The 14,807-nt window shown below is 44.4% G+C and overlaps 1 protein-coding gene across 1 annotated transcript in view; it reads left to right on the forward strand.

Moving 5' to 3' along the window:
• Nucleotides 1–13,187: 13,187 nt before the first annotated feature.
• Nucleotides 13,188–14,807, forward strand: part of KLHL5 (kelch like family member 5) — a gene marked incomplete at both ends in the record, with an annotated part of 58,551 nt that continues 56,931 nt past the window's right edge. The window contains one exon of the mRNA XM_080926175.1: nucleotides 13,188–13,487. The remainder of the gene's footprint in view (nucleotides 13,488–14,807) is intronic.

The raw sequence follows: 14,807 nt of genomic DNA on the forward strand, positions 1-14,807 counted from the left end.
TAGCATTAATAATACCCTGGAGTGCTTGTGGGGTCTCTGGGATCCCTCTGGCTAGTAATTCAAAATGATGTAACTCATTCCTGGGACTGGGATCCCTCTGGCTAGTAATTCAAAATGATGTAACTCATTCCTGGGACTGGGAGTTGTATGTGGTAGCATATGACATCTAGTTGAGATACAGGTCCCCCTGCCCCATGATATGCTAACTCCATATAAATTCTTTCTGTGAACATGCATCTTAGAAAGCTTCTACAGTAGTAGGTTTCCATACAACCTCTCAAAAGGCCTTTAGTGTTCATGGTCCTTGGCACAGTCCCTCCTCTACCCTGCCCTCCCAGCCCTGCCCCATCATTTCTCCTGTTGTAATTCCCTCTTATCCCTTTTTAACACTATATTCTACTTTCCCCTCCCTGGATATCTTAATGTCTATTCTTTCCCTTATAAATGTTGCAATAATATCTTAAAATACTCAGTAATTCTTATATCCATAATAAAAATTATTGATTTAATGGCTTTCTATTAAATGTTGTAACATTTCCACTAGGTCTTGTATTAGTCATTTTCAGTCACAGTGTCGAAATGTGAGCAAAATTAATTGGGGAGGAAGATTACTTGGGCTCACATGTTGACGGGCTTTGGTGTATGGTCACGTGGCTCCATTGCTGCTGTAGCTGTGCACAATATGGTCCAGAACATGGCAGAGCAAAGTGGCTCAATCGTTGTGGACAAGTTGCATAGGAACAAATATACCCATTGAGAGCATCCCCCCAGAAATCCGCTCCCTACAAGAGCCTACTTAATAATTCATTCCACTAAGAATTCCACGGACTAAACTATTAATTAAATCAGAGCTTGTGTTCTGACTCATTTATCAAAAATCTGTCAGCTGGTAACCAAGCCTTAAAGACATGAAACATTTTTTTTTAGAATCAATCAAGCCATCCTGACATAATGCCTAATGACATTCCAATGTGTGCGTGCAAACACACACACACACACACACACACACACAAAGCATTGTCACTCCTGCTATTGCTGCTGCCACCAGCACCCTGCTCCCTACCACTCTGACTCAATCTGGTTATCATATTTTTAGACACTTTAGAGTCAATTTTCTTGAAAGGCCCTTTGTCCTGGCTACAATCATGTGTTCTGCACCTGGCTTCCCTGGTGGTGTCCAGATGGTGGCTATCAGGAGAGCAACAGAAGGACCATAAATCCTAGACCACAGGCTGGCTGCTCTGAGGATACAGGGGATCAGACTCTTTCAGCCAGACTGAAATTCATTTGCTAGACATTTGTGCTTTCTCTGAGTTACCAAATATTAAGAAAAATAATGTTATTGTTTATTCATTATGGAAGATTGTTAATCCAATTATGTTTTTACATTTACTAAGTGTGTATGTGAGAGAGAGAGAGAGAGACAGAGAGACAGAGAGACAGAGACAGAGAGAGATGAAGGGAGGGAGGAAGAGAGACTAGGGAGAGACAGAGGATAACTTTCAGCAGTTGGTTCTCCTTACAGAGTGTAGGCCTAAGAGATCAAACTCAGGTCAGCCTGCTTGATGGTGTAAGACATGTTAAATGAGTCTTCTCTTTCAAATACTGTAAAACTTGTGTTTAGGGCAAGTGTGATTGTTTGTACATTCTTGGCCCAGGAAGTGGCACTATTAGGAGATGTAGCCTTGTTGGAGTAGGTGTGTCACTGTTGGTGTGGGCTTTAATACCCTCTTCCTTGCTGCCTGGAAGCCAGTCTTCTAGCAGCCTTCAGATGAAGATGTAGAACTCTCAGCTCCTCCTACACGAGGCCTGCCTGGATACTGCCATGCTCTTGCCTTGATGATAATGGGCTGTACTATGAACCTATAAGCCAGCTCCAATTAAATGTCATCCTTATAAGAGTTGCCTTGGTCATAGTGTCTGATCACCAAAGTAAAGCCCTAAGTCAGCAAGAAATTGGAATCTTTTTATCTTCCCCACATTGTAAGACTTCTATGCCACTGTGTTAACCCCTCCTACCAATAGAACCTTTGGTGACACAAATGTTCCTGCTGCATTCCTAGAATTTGATGACCTGAATTAGTGATTCTTTTCTCCTAGAAGCAAATCCACCCCCCTTCTTTCATTTCCTGAGTACACTCTTTTCAGTCTAGCCAATGAAATATGATTTTAAGAACAGACCCCACCCAATGAGGAAGACACAGTCACCATCTCCAGATTTAGAATAAAAACCAAACACATTTTCTGTTAATGTGCAACTGATCTTCCTTTCTTTAACACACCCTCTTTATCAATAAAGCTTTGCCCTGTGCAGATGCTCCAGTTGGAATGGTAGTCTCTTTGCAACCAGTAGCAAGTGTCTTCACCTGATGAGCCATCTTGCCATATCTGGTTACTATAAATGTTTTTCAAACATCCTGTCTGTGGTTACAAACTGCTTGAAATATTAGCAAAACAATTGCCAAAGACAAATTCCCCAGTGGGTGTTTGGTCTGCTAGAAACAAAAGAGTAATCTCAGTGTAGCACAGGAACACACAGACAAAGCAAAAGTAGCTTTGGCAGGTGTCTTAGTCACTGTCCTATTACTGTGAAGAGACATCGTGACCCAAGACAACTCATAACATAAAGCATCTAATTGGGGGACTGCTTAATAGTTTCAGAGACATAGCCCATTATCTTCATAGTCGAAGCATAGTGGCAGATAGGCATGCTGCTATAGGTGAAGACTACAGCCTGATTCACAAAAAGAGAGAGAGCGAAACTGGGCCTAGTATGAGCTTTTGGAACCCCAGAGCCCACCCCCTAGTGACATACTTCCTCCAGCAAGGCCACACCTCCTAATCCTTGTAATCCTTTCAAACAATTCCACTCCAAGGTGACCAAGCATTCAATTATATGAGCCTATTAGGACCATTGTCGTTCAAACCACCACAAGAAAGCAACTTCTTATAGGGAAAAGGTGGCAGCAGACATAAACTAAACTCTCTATCACATCAGAACAAGGACTTCACTTGGTTTTTATTCTAATGCAGATAGAGAGTATGCCCCCTGCCATCCCCAGAACTGGCTGGTGTCCTGAGAATTTTGGTGTCTTAAAAGAAAAAACAGTGATGTTATATAAACATGTTTTTGTTTTAATTCAGGTTGTAGTATATAAGGCTGATTATCCACAGCAGCAGACTCTGCCTTGTGGTGCTCTGACAGGACTGTGATTCTTCCAGCTGCAGATAGTTTGATTCTGATGATTCTAGAGGGAATGAATGTCATAAACCGAGGGGCGCGCTCTTAAGATGAAGAAAATGGTTGTTCCTGCTTTTGGTTCCTGCTCCTGCTGTTGCTGTGGTTGAGAGAAGAGAGATAAGAAATTGGAGATATCCTTACATGACAAAAATTGGACTTGCCCCAAGGAACTCAATGACCCTATTTAGTAGGAAGTAATTTAAAGAGACCTACACCCCCTTTTTCCTCTAACCTTTTTTCTCCTACCTGGCATTGGGGTGTTAGAAGGAATAAGTGTTAGAAGGGAGAAGGGAGGTAGAGATTTAAAAGAGAGAGAGAGAGAGAGAGAGAGAGAGAGAGAGAGAGAGAGAGATCACAACAACAAAAAACAAAGTAGAAACATATAATGCCAATGGGCTGGGGTCCAACCTCACAATTTAGAGAGATGGCTCAGCAGTTAAGAGCACTAGCTGCACTTCCAGAGGACCCAGGTTCAGTTCCCATCACCCACATGGCAGCTCACAGCATTCTAACTTGCATTCCAGGTGATTCAATGTCCTCTTCTGGTCTCCTCAGGCACACATGAGGTATACAGACATGCATCCAGGCCAAACACCCACACGCATAATATAATAAAAGAATAATTTAATAGGAAGAACTAATATGTTCGAATGAAGGAGAAGAAGGGGAGGGGTTGGCTACGTCAGTCCCTGAAGTTCCGGGAATGCAGCCCAGTCTTTGTGTAAACAACATTTTACCAGGAGAGTAAAAGGTTTGCATAAAAGTTTTACAAGGTGGAGAAATCTATAGACTATTGGCTCTTGTCAGACTAGGTACTTTGGCTGGAAAAGAAGACATTTTTTTTCTTACAATTGTATTCAATGCTTAGTGGCAAGGATTGAAAACAATAGGCCAATGTGACTTGCTTCTTCTGACTGCCATAATTCAGCCATTAAAGTGTTTCCCAACTGAAGTTTCTAAATATATAAAGTACATCCTCATACACTTGCAGTTTAAATACCAGAAATCCAAAAATATTAAGTTATACTTTCTCGTAATCGGTTCAGCTTTAAGTGAGAGTCCCTCGGAAACAAACAGGTATGCTAAATTTTGCACCTCAGGGTTTCCTGGGGTTCCCACAGGGCATGGGTAGCCATCAACAACACACGTTGCTCATCCTCTAGCTTTAGACTCCCTTCAAACCAGTACCTCCTGGGAGACCAACACATGGCGAAGTTTGGCTTCCAGCATGAGACCTTCATAAGCCAGACCTCAAGTTTCTACATTTCCAACAAGACTCTCTTTTCTATGCTCCCACAGAACAGTTCGCCAAGCTTTGAACACTCCATGGCTTTTCTAGCCCAAAGTGCCAAAGCCCCTTCCCAATCCTCCCCAAAACAGTATAGTGAAGTCTGTCACATCATTAACCTTTTACCTGGTAGTAGTCTTTGTCTTAGTTACAGTTACTATGTCTGTGCTGACACATCATGACCAAAGGCAAGTTTGGGAGGAAATGGCTTCTTGGGCTCACACTTCCACATCATAGTCCATCACTGAAGGAAGTCAGGGCAGGACCCTGGAGACAGGTGCTGATGCAGAGACCATGGAGGGTGATCTAGTTTCACTGTCCCTTGCCTACAAGTCTGAGTGTAGAGGAGGGACAGAACTCCGGAAGGTCCTTATGAAAACTTAACACAGTCTGTTTGGTAATTTCTAAAAACCAAGAGTCATTAGATGTATCCATAGCTATCTTCGATAGGAAAAGCTACGTATGTTTGAGTTGTCATGTCTGGGCAGCCTGTAACCAGGAATACTAAGGAGTCCAGGGTAAGTTTGAATAACTTCAGTGGGTTTATTGATTATTTTTACATATGGCTCAGCTTTCAGATCTAGACATTACTCTGCTCCTTAGAGAAACTATGACCCTACAGAGTCTGTCCTGCACACGAGTTATACTGCCGAAATAGTTGGGTATCTTTTAGATGGAAGCCAACCTCGGTGTTGGCGTGGGCTGACAGACACAATGACAGTGTAGTCATGTGGCACCCCTTGCAGTGGCTGCTTGTGGCTCAGGGTGAAGTGACATGCAATTTTACTGCTGACTACGCCATACTGCGGTTCCTGGACCTCATGGTATTCCTCTTATTTCTACCATTTTGTATTTCTTAATGTTTGTGGGTTTCTGAAACAAAACTAGAACTCAGAAAACCTAAATAGGAAGAGATCATTGTAGCCCAGATACAAAAGGAAGAAGAGACCTCAGGCCAGTGTGACCACAAGATCCTTAAGGAATGAGTGTGCTGGGATCCTGAAAGAGCTTTGGCATTACTGTGCCTAACCTCAGGGTCAGGAAGCACCACATGTAGCAGTCACTCTTGGGGACACTGGTCCTGAGGTAGACTTTGTCTTTCCTCATGCTAACTTTCCGGATTTGGGTTTAGAAACACTCATTTTGTCATCTTCAGATTAAGAGTCTTTCTTCAGCAGGAAGACTTGAAGGTCGACTCTGGTCTCATCCCATGGGACATCTCCTCTGCGGAAGAGAGGATGCTCCCTTTCCTGAGCCAGCATGGTGAAAGTGTCCATCCCAAGTCTGTGTGTGAAGAACACAGTTGATGGAATATTCTGACTTTGATTTCACACACACACACACACACACACACACACACACACACACACACACACACCTGAATAGCCTTATGGTGCTTTATTTGAATTTTAATCCTCTTGTAGTTATTTATCATTATGTAAAATTAATGCCAGTATGTATTTTATATTAGCAATATTTTCTATTTCTCCTCCCTTAGTGGAATCTATTCGGAATTCCTTCATTATATTCTGTGGGAAGATCTTTTTGGCATCAGGAACAAAAACAATCAGTGACGTTTATTGAACATTTACTATGTACTACTGCAGTGGTGTGTGCTTTGTCTGGTCTACTTCATTTGACTCCCTGGCAATTCCCTGAGGCAGTTACTCTAGTTAATTCCCTTTCATAGATAGTGATGTATAGAAAACTCAAGTAACATACTCAGAGGCACACTGCTAAGGGTCATGCTGAGCTCCAAACATAAAAGAGTTTGACTTGAGACTTAGTGCTCAGCGTCACTGTCAGCCTGGGTGAGAGGATTTGTTAGGAAGGATCATTTCTAAATAACATTAGCTCAGGGATGGAAAGGTGGCTCAGCCATTAAAAGGGTACATCCCTCCTCCAAAGGATGAGAGTTTCATTCCCACCTCCCACATTATGCAGCTCACGATTGCCCGTAATTCAGAGCTCCAGGAGCAATCCAGAACCTCTGTTGTACAGCAACATCTGCACACACCTTTCATGTACATCACACACACACACACACACACACACACACACACACACAGAGGAGGAATAGTTATAATAATAATAATAATATCATCGAATGTAAATGCAGCCTTTATTTCAAGCCTAACTTCAGCAGATTCCAGTAGCTGTCCTCTTGTCCCACTTTTGACAACAACAACAACAACAAAAAGAAAATGTCTGCAGACATTGCCATGGCCCCTGGGGGAAGAAAACGGCTCCCAGTTGAAAACCACTGCAGTAGACACTTCATGTCCATTATATTAAGTCATCTGGTGCCTGTAACCACCCCAGGAAAGAATTCCTGAAGCTTGCCTCACCTCAGGCCAGTTCTGTTCTGGTTAATCTTACCATCCAGGTGAATTTAAAGAAACGATTCGCCGCCCTGATGTTTCCCAACTACTTTGGCAACCGACAAATTCTTCAGTTAACACATTTTTGTAAGGAAAATGATCTCTTTTTAACAAGGTCTGTTTGAGCCCGGGGGAAGGATCCCAGGAGTCCCCAGTCTCTTCATTCACATAACACTTTATCCAACAGATGTGTACTGAACACTTAGGTTGCTTCGTGAGCCTCGGAAAGTCGGCAGCAGACGGGCAAAATCCCCGACTTGCTTCCTAGTGCAGGTGGACTCTCAAATGAAAGAGAAATCAAGTCGATAATGAAAAGAAGTTATTGTCAGGTGATGTTCCACGCTCTGCACGGATGGGCTGGGCACAGGCTGGCTATGTGAGGATGCTAAGAGAGACTTGTTACAATCCTACTCTTATACCATGTGGGACAAGACTTAAACCATGGGGATAGGAATTGGGTGAGCGGTTGCCAGAGGCTGGAGATAGACAACACAGAGACACACTGAAATTGCTAGGTCACAAAAATGTTCCATGACTATGTTGTTTCTTGTGACAACTGTATATCAGTTAAAATTCTGGAGCTATACACTAGAAAAAAGTAGATTGTACTATATGTAAATGATAGCAACTTTCTCCCTCCACAGTCTTTCCCTTCCCTAGTGTGGCCTCTTTGTTATTTTAGAAATAAAGGTTGTTGAGAAGGGAACTATAATGTTGTTCCCAAAGCTGGCATTTTTCCTCCTGGGCAACAGTTCAAACAGCGCTGACAAGAAATTCAGAGCCTCAGAGCAGGCTACCAGGGGACAACTGACATGCTCCCCCACCTCCTGTGGTTGCAGCAAGGTTTTGGCAAAACATACCAGAGCATAAGGGTACACTGGACATCACCCTGCCATGGTGGGGTAAGTCAGCGGGCCAGCCTTGAAAGTGTAAGCAGCTCCTATAACCAGCTCCACAGAGAACCAGGCTATGGTGGGTGTCACCCCATATATTTCTTCCTCCGAGGGGGAAATCTGGCTTGAGAATGCTCAGAACTGGGCAGCCACCCCAGGCCTGCTAATTTAAGCTTCCTCAGAGTGGAAGCTTATACCCAGTCCACACACCACCAGCTGCTTTGTAGCCACCATCCCCACCCAAGTGACCTGTGGCTGGGAAGAAAGACTTGTTTTAATTAAAAAAAAAAAAAAACAAAAAAACCAAAAAACCTGCTGTACTAAGATTGCAGCCTGTTCAGGAAAGAACTTGTTGGAGCCGCTTTTTTGTCTCCTCAGCTAGTACCCTCAGAAGGAACAATTGGCCTGTAATGAGTTCCTGCATCTTTGGGGCATTCCAGCCTCTGGCCACAAAGCTTTGGGTAACTCCTTTGATAGAGAAGTTCCTTATCTTAGGTGTGTGCGTACGGAAGTGGAAATACATAATCAAGACATCCTTCACAGCCCTAGAGTAACGTAGCAACCTTCGATTGTTTGCTAACATAAAACATGAATGGCTCAGTCTGAAAATATGAGATCCCATAGATGCAGGCTCAGATTTCAAAGCAACAGAAACAAGTTTGGCTGCAACAAGAGAAGCCTTCTGAATCTTATTAACAGCATCTCTTGACTTTATGGGGTTGACCCAGAGTATGAGAGGCTTTGTTTCCTCTCTCCCCGGTATCATGTAGACTGTTATCTGATGGTCTTCAGATGTGTGCAGCGCGCCACCTTCCACACACCCGATGTCTTTGCATCTCAGGTCAGACGCTTATTAAACAGCCAGAGTCTTTCTCCAAGTGTTCCGTGCTAAGAATAGACACTGAATACAGAAGCAAGTGTGAAGGCAGAAAGGGTGTGTATGTGCTTAAAAGTTGAACAAGATGGGGGTGAAAGAGGAAGCATGAAAACCAACAGGCAGTGTGGGGTTTGTGTGGCTGTGCTCCATTGTTCATTCCAGAGGAAGCAGGGTCTCCTGGGCCACGATCACTTCATATGGTCGGTTAGTGATGATGGATATATCCACAGCAGGCTGACCATTGGCACTCACAGCAACAAACCTACGTCTGTAAACATTCATACATAGCATGGCTATGAGCTTGCTCTAAAAAACATGAGAGCAGACACCAAAGCGGGTTGTCTTGTCTGTTAGACAGTCATCAGGAAATAACCCAGATCTGGAACAGTCTTTAAATCGAGAAACAACAATCAATCAGTAGGCTAGAAACCGTTATTCTTTTTTTAAAGCAGTGTATAACAGGCACATTGAGATGTTAGACTCTTATCATAATACATAAAAACCAACACAAACACTTCCTATTCATCTCCTCATTCTTGTAAGACGATGAAACAATACATTTAAAACCTTCTAAAATCTCATGAAACTCGTGGTATAATACTGTAAAATAAAAGCAAGCTTCTGTCTGATTGTGCTCTAATGCTCAGAGGGAAAGTGGTCCTATTCAATAGAGTGGCTATCTCTTAATGTTTTATAGGCCAAGGGTATTTTTCATTCATTTATCTATAAAATATTTATGAATCCCTATAGTAGACATCTCCACCAGTCAGAGACACAGTCAAGTAACCCACATTCATAGCCGGTACACACCACAGAAAGCAAGGCACCCTGGGCATGTAGAAGAAGAACACAGCAAGCTTGGAAAGATCTAGATAAAAACCACCAGGGCAGGAGTTGTCTTCAGGCCCAGAAAATACCAGAGGTGTGCTTGTGTGTGTGTGTGTGTGCGCGCATGTGAGCAGTTTTAAAGCCCTGACTATGGGAAAAATAGTGTGCTATAGAGAAAGCAACCAGTTCAGAATGGGCACAGTGGCAAACAGCAGCTAGTTAGACCATGACAGGCCTTAAGCTATGCTATGGTGAATCATGAAAACATCAGTCAACAGGGTCGGGTAGCCTCATCTCCAAGTCAGAAAGTGTGGTCTCGTAGATCTCTTGATCTATTTACAGATGGCGGGATGGAGATAGGTTTGTGAAAGAATGCACATTCCTCCCCACGTCCCCAGCACCAAGTGGTGCAGCCGTGAGGTAAATGTTCTGTAAGGGTTCGTAAGGAGAGGAAAGTATCTCCCTTCCACACGGAAAGAATGAGTCTTCCCACTCTGCCTCTCGGGCATGATGAGGTCGAATCACGGTGCTCTGTGGTTTCACAGGGACTAGACCTAACCTGCTGTAGCTTCTTCTCCGCCAGGGCAGGCTCCATGACTCTCACACGGAAGGCGGGGGACATGTGCTTATCAGTTTATCTCAGTCACTTTTCTGCTGCAGTGATGAGGTGCCCTGAGTGAGGGGTCTTATAGAAGGAAGAGTTTATTTTGTCCTTCATTACAGAGGGACAGGCCATAATGACAGAGCAAGCCTGGTGTCAGGTGCCTTTAGTCACTTGCCGAAGCCAAAATGAAATGGGGTGAGGCTTCAGGCTCCCAAAGGCTGCCCCAAGCAACACACTTCTTCCAGCAAGGCTGGCCTCAGTCTCAGAGTCACCCATCTCTCTCTGCCTTCCAAGTTCTGGGGCCACAGGTGTGTGCTATCACACCCAACTTTTGAACTAATGAACTGATTACTTACTCACGTGGTCATGTGTGCCACCGTGTTCCTGCGGAAGTCAGAGGGCAGTCTGAAGTAGTCAGTCCCCCTCGCTACCACGGGCTCTGAAGAACAAACTTGGACCATGAGACCTGCAAGGAAAGCTTTCATCTTGCCGGCCCAGGTGTAACATTTCTTCCTCCCAGGTTTGAGACCTCGGTAGAATATGTGTCTAAACATCTCTTTATCTCCATCTGACTGCTTGGACTAGGAAAAAAAAATCTCCATTTCTGAGATTGCTTTTGAGGTTTTCATTTGGAGTATTTTTTGGTTTTTGAGCATCAACCATTAACCTCAATTTTATAATTATTATCAATTAAAATTTTTGAGGACTACAAAGGACACTGTAGTAACATCATCTGTCAGTTATCAGCAATAAGATTCTAGGTTCAGCTATTCCACTTCTAATCACTGTTATATGGTTTTATTTCAGGGACAAATATCTTGGCTTTTATCGATCTATCAACACTTTTCCATTCTGCGGAGTGACATTCTTTTCACTGTTCCTTCCTGCTCATAGTCACTGCACTTCCGTTTTAGTTTTAACTCTGTATTGTTCTTTGGGGTTATTGTAAGGGGAAAAAATAGAAAAGTATAGCAAACAAGTCTGATCCAACAATTATTATTATATACCCAATAATTACCTGGGTAGGTCATAAGACCTTGTCATAGAAATGAAACTGTAACTGCTTCTTCAACTCCGATGTTCAGTATGCTAGAGTAAGAGGTCAAAACCAGCCTTTTCAAATTTAGAATTAAACAGTAAAATCGAGCTACACTTTTCAGACTTTATTAATATGTTGTCTAAGTCCTACAGCTCAAAAAGATAAATTATATGAAAGTCTTCAAGAGTTACAAAGGGGGATATAAGCTATCTCTCCAATGTGGAATCATTCATCTGCTGAGAACATACTTGTATGTTTCACACCTCTTTGATATAATAGGCATCAAGATGCAGCGGGAATCTAAATCAGCAATGTTCTACCTCACAGGGCTTACATCCAAATGATGGTAGGGAACCAGAGGTGGCAGGTGCTGAGCACTTAGTGAGGCACTGGACAAGGACTGAAGGTTCCTATAGGTGACAATGAAGAAGGAGCCCACTGTGTGAAGGGCTAACAGCACGCCGAGTAAGGGACCCTTGGTGTGTGGTCACACAGAGAAACGTAGTCCAGTGTCAGGGACAGCTAAAAGAGCAAGTGAGAGTAGCCCAGGCGAGTGTTCATGATCATGACTGTAAGGGATATTTTGCTGGCTTTTGCTGGAGAAAGGGAACAAGTAATTAGAAAATCAGAATCAGTTAGTAAATCTAATCAGCATACGAGTGGCGGGTTTTAGTCAGTAGAGGGAAAAGACAAGACATGTGAAGATGCCTCTTTTAAATTGGGGTACTTGTTCTTTTGTTGTGTCCGGTTCTCTAACACTGAAAACAGGAACCAAGCCTCAGAGTAGTTCCAAATTCCACAAACACAGGCTGTGGGTTTATACTCTGCATTCTGTAATTAAAGGCACTGCTACTGGAGTTTTGTGTCACTGACTTTTCCACGGTCTCTGATGAAAACTATCTTGAGCTTTGTGATTGGAGCCAGCACGGTAGGTTTGTTTCTTGACGTATCTGTCCTGATTTTAAGAGCATTAAGTGATTCTATCCTTTTCTCTTGGGATTGTCAGTGCTTCGTAGTTTTACATTGTTGCTTTTTCTAACCATTTTCCCAGTTCACAAAACATCCCTAAATAGATCTCCCAACCACCCCAAGCTCCTACACAATTAGGTCATATTATTCTGCTATTAGTCTTTAGGACGACTGCTTCCCACGGGTTTTTATTATGAAGACATATTGAAGACCTTGTGGGCAAATGCTATTTGGGGCAATAGCCACAGTTAACCATGGAAGAGGGATAACATGTCAGTGTCACAAGCACCAAGTACACACACACACACACAAACACACACACACACACACACACACACACACTGAATACATGAATTTCTTTAAGAACGGAGTGTGATGAGGCACTTCATCCACATATGACTAACTCACAGAAGAAAAAAGGGAGCCCCCTCCTTCCTTCCTTCTACCCTGGAATCACAGCTGATTCTTACTATCGATGAGGTAACAAAAAGTGTCACAGATTAGATTGATTATTGCTTTTTATTTTTCAGCACAGAGCATAGAGGAATTACATGATTTCTACCGGAGTAAATTATATCCCCCATTGTAAAACAACCACAGGGTCTGCACATCATAACTTCGATGGTACAAATCCACTCCCACTCCGCAGCACACTTATCAGACTTCTGCAAGAAGAAAGGTTCCGGGGCTCTCCAAGGCAGACTTTTGCAGATTTCCTCTGTAAACTGAGACATAAAGGCCATCTCTCTCTGGTCGCCTTCCGGTCCTGCAGAGGGAACTCTCCCTCACTTCCCATCCCCAAGAATTCCCCTGCTCCCAGTTTCTAGGGACTGGCACACTCGTCGCTCCGTTGAATACGCCCTGCCCGCCCTCCCTCGTCGGAGCTCCGCCCAGAAAGAGGATGTACAGGGTGGCCCGGCTCTCCCCGCCTAGACCTGCACCCTTCAGAAGAACCGAATCCTCGGTCTTTGGGCCCTGCTGGGAGGGGGCGGAGCTTAGCACACTGGGCGGAGCGGGCGGGACTCGGTGGTGGGCGGGGTCTGCTGTCGTGGGGCGGGGCGGCCGGGCCGGGGACTCACCGGCGAGCGTGTGCCCGACCCCCACTCAGTGCCGCGCGTGCCCGCCCGCCCGCCCGCCCCCTCAGGGGCTGCGGGACAAGTTTGACTCCTGGCCTGGCGTCGCCTGACGGAGAGGAGTGGCTCGGCCCGGGAGGGCCGCTGCGCGGGGCGACGCTGTGGGGAAGGGGCTGGAGGCGCGCGCGGGGCCGAGCATCCCTCGGCTGAGCGCGCCTGCCCGCGCCCCGCGCAGCCTCCCGGCCCGCCGCCCCGCGCCACGGTGATCCCGGGCCTCCCTCCTGACCCCCCGCGGTAAGTGTGACTTCCTCCTCCTCGGCGCGGTGGGCTAAGGCCAGCTCCTTACACAGGAGACCCTTCGGGGTCCCAGGAATTGCTGGCCAGGGTAAGCAGCCCACAGTAGGAGCCAGCCCGGGCTGGGGACTCTCGAGCTGCAGTCGGGACTCGAACCCGGTTTTCCCCCTCAACTCCCTCCCCCACCCCATCCCCGGAACGCGGCCCTGCCACCCTGGAGTTGCTAAAAGTTCTTCACGCGGCGCTGATAGGCAGGCGAGTGGAGCGATTGCTGCTCTCCAGAATTGTTCCCAAGAATAAAACACGCTGTAAACTATTTCTGATCCCCTACAACATGTACACCTTGTTAAAGTTTTAAAGTAATGGCCTTAGCCACGAAAGTGGAGAATACTTTTATTATAGCTTCCTGTGTTTGGTTTTGACTGGTCACAACTTTGGCATTTAGACAGTTGCTTCCGTGCGCGCTCCGCAGTTAGAAGCTGCTGGGAGAACTTGGCTGTCAGAGAATATATATTGTTGCCATTATGATTATCTCATCAGATTTTTGAGAATTTTACTGAAAGGAATATGCAGAGTGTATTCTCACGCCCCTTCTACCGCCATGAAAGGTCAACTTTTTTCTGCATGATTCAGGAATTATGCGCTGGCCGACGCCGCCCAACTTTGTTTGGAAACTGGAACTGCTATACTATGTCTGGCAGTTTTACCGATGCACAATAAACGCTCATTCTCCTTCCTGTTAGAACGCAGTTTAATAACTTCCTGTTAATGAACAGTTTAATAAGAGTTTTTATTATTAATTAGATCGATGTTATGGGAGGGACTCACAACTCTTTTTTTTCTCTGACTTTCAGCATTTACAGGTTTGACTACCTGTAATGAATGTTCCGTGTGGGTGTTTATGTAAAATGCTTTTAAGTAACGGCGAATACACTAATATTTTTGTGACAAGAAAATCGAAAAAAGTTCAAAATTGTAAGAAAAAAAAGACGAGCATATATACTCACAGAGCCTATGTATATCCATCTATTTGAAGAGTTTTGTATCGATGTGTACAATACGAGATGATAATATTGAGGTTGAGGAGGAAGCCAGGCTGGGAAGGACTAGAAAGTGCATGCTGTCAGGTCCTGTACTACACGTGAATCTTAGTTTGGCTTTTGAACTTTCTTAGAGCCAAGAAAGGGACACAGTCAGCTACAACATGTTTATAATTCCACAGTTAAAAAAAAAAAAAAAAAAGTTTTTTTGCGTAAGCAAAGCATTTCCTAGGATGAGGCCTGAGAGAAACAGTTTTTATGGGCCCTAAGAAAAGAAAGA

Source organism: Micromys minutus, assembly GCF_963924665.1.
Source record: "Micromys minutus genome assembly, chromosome: 1".
Classification (NCBI taxonomy): Eukaryota; Metazoa; Chordata; class Mammalia; order Rodentia; family Muridae; genus Micromys; species Micromys minutus.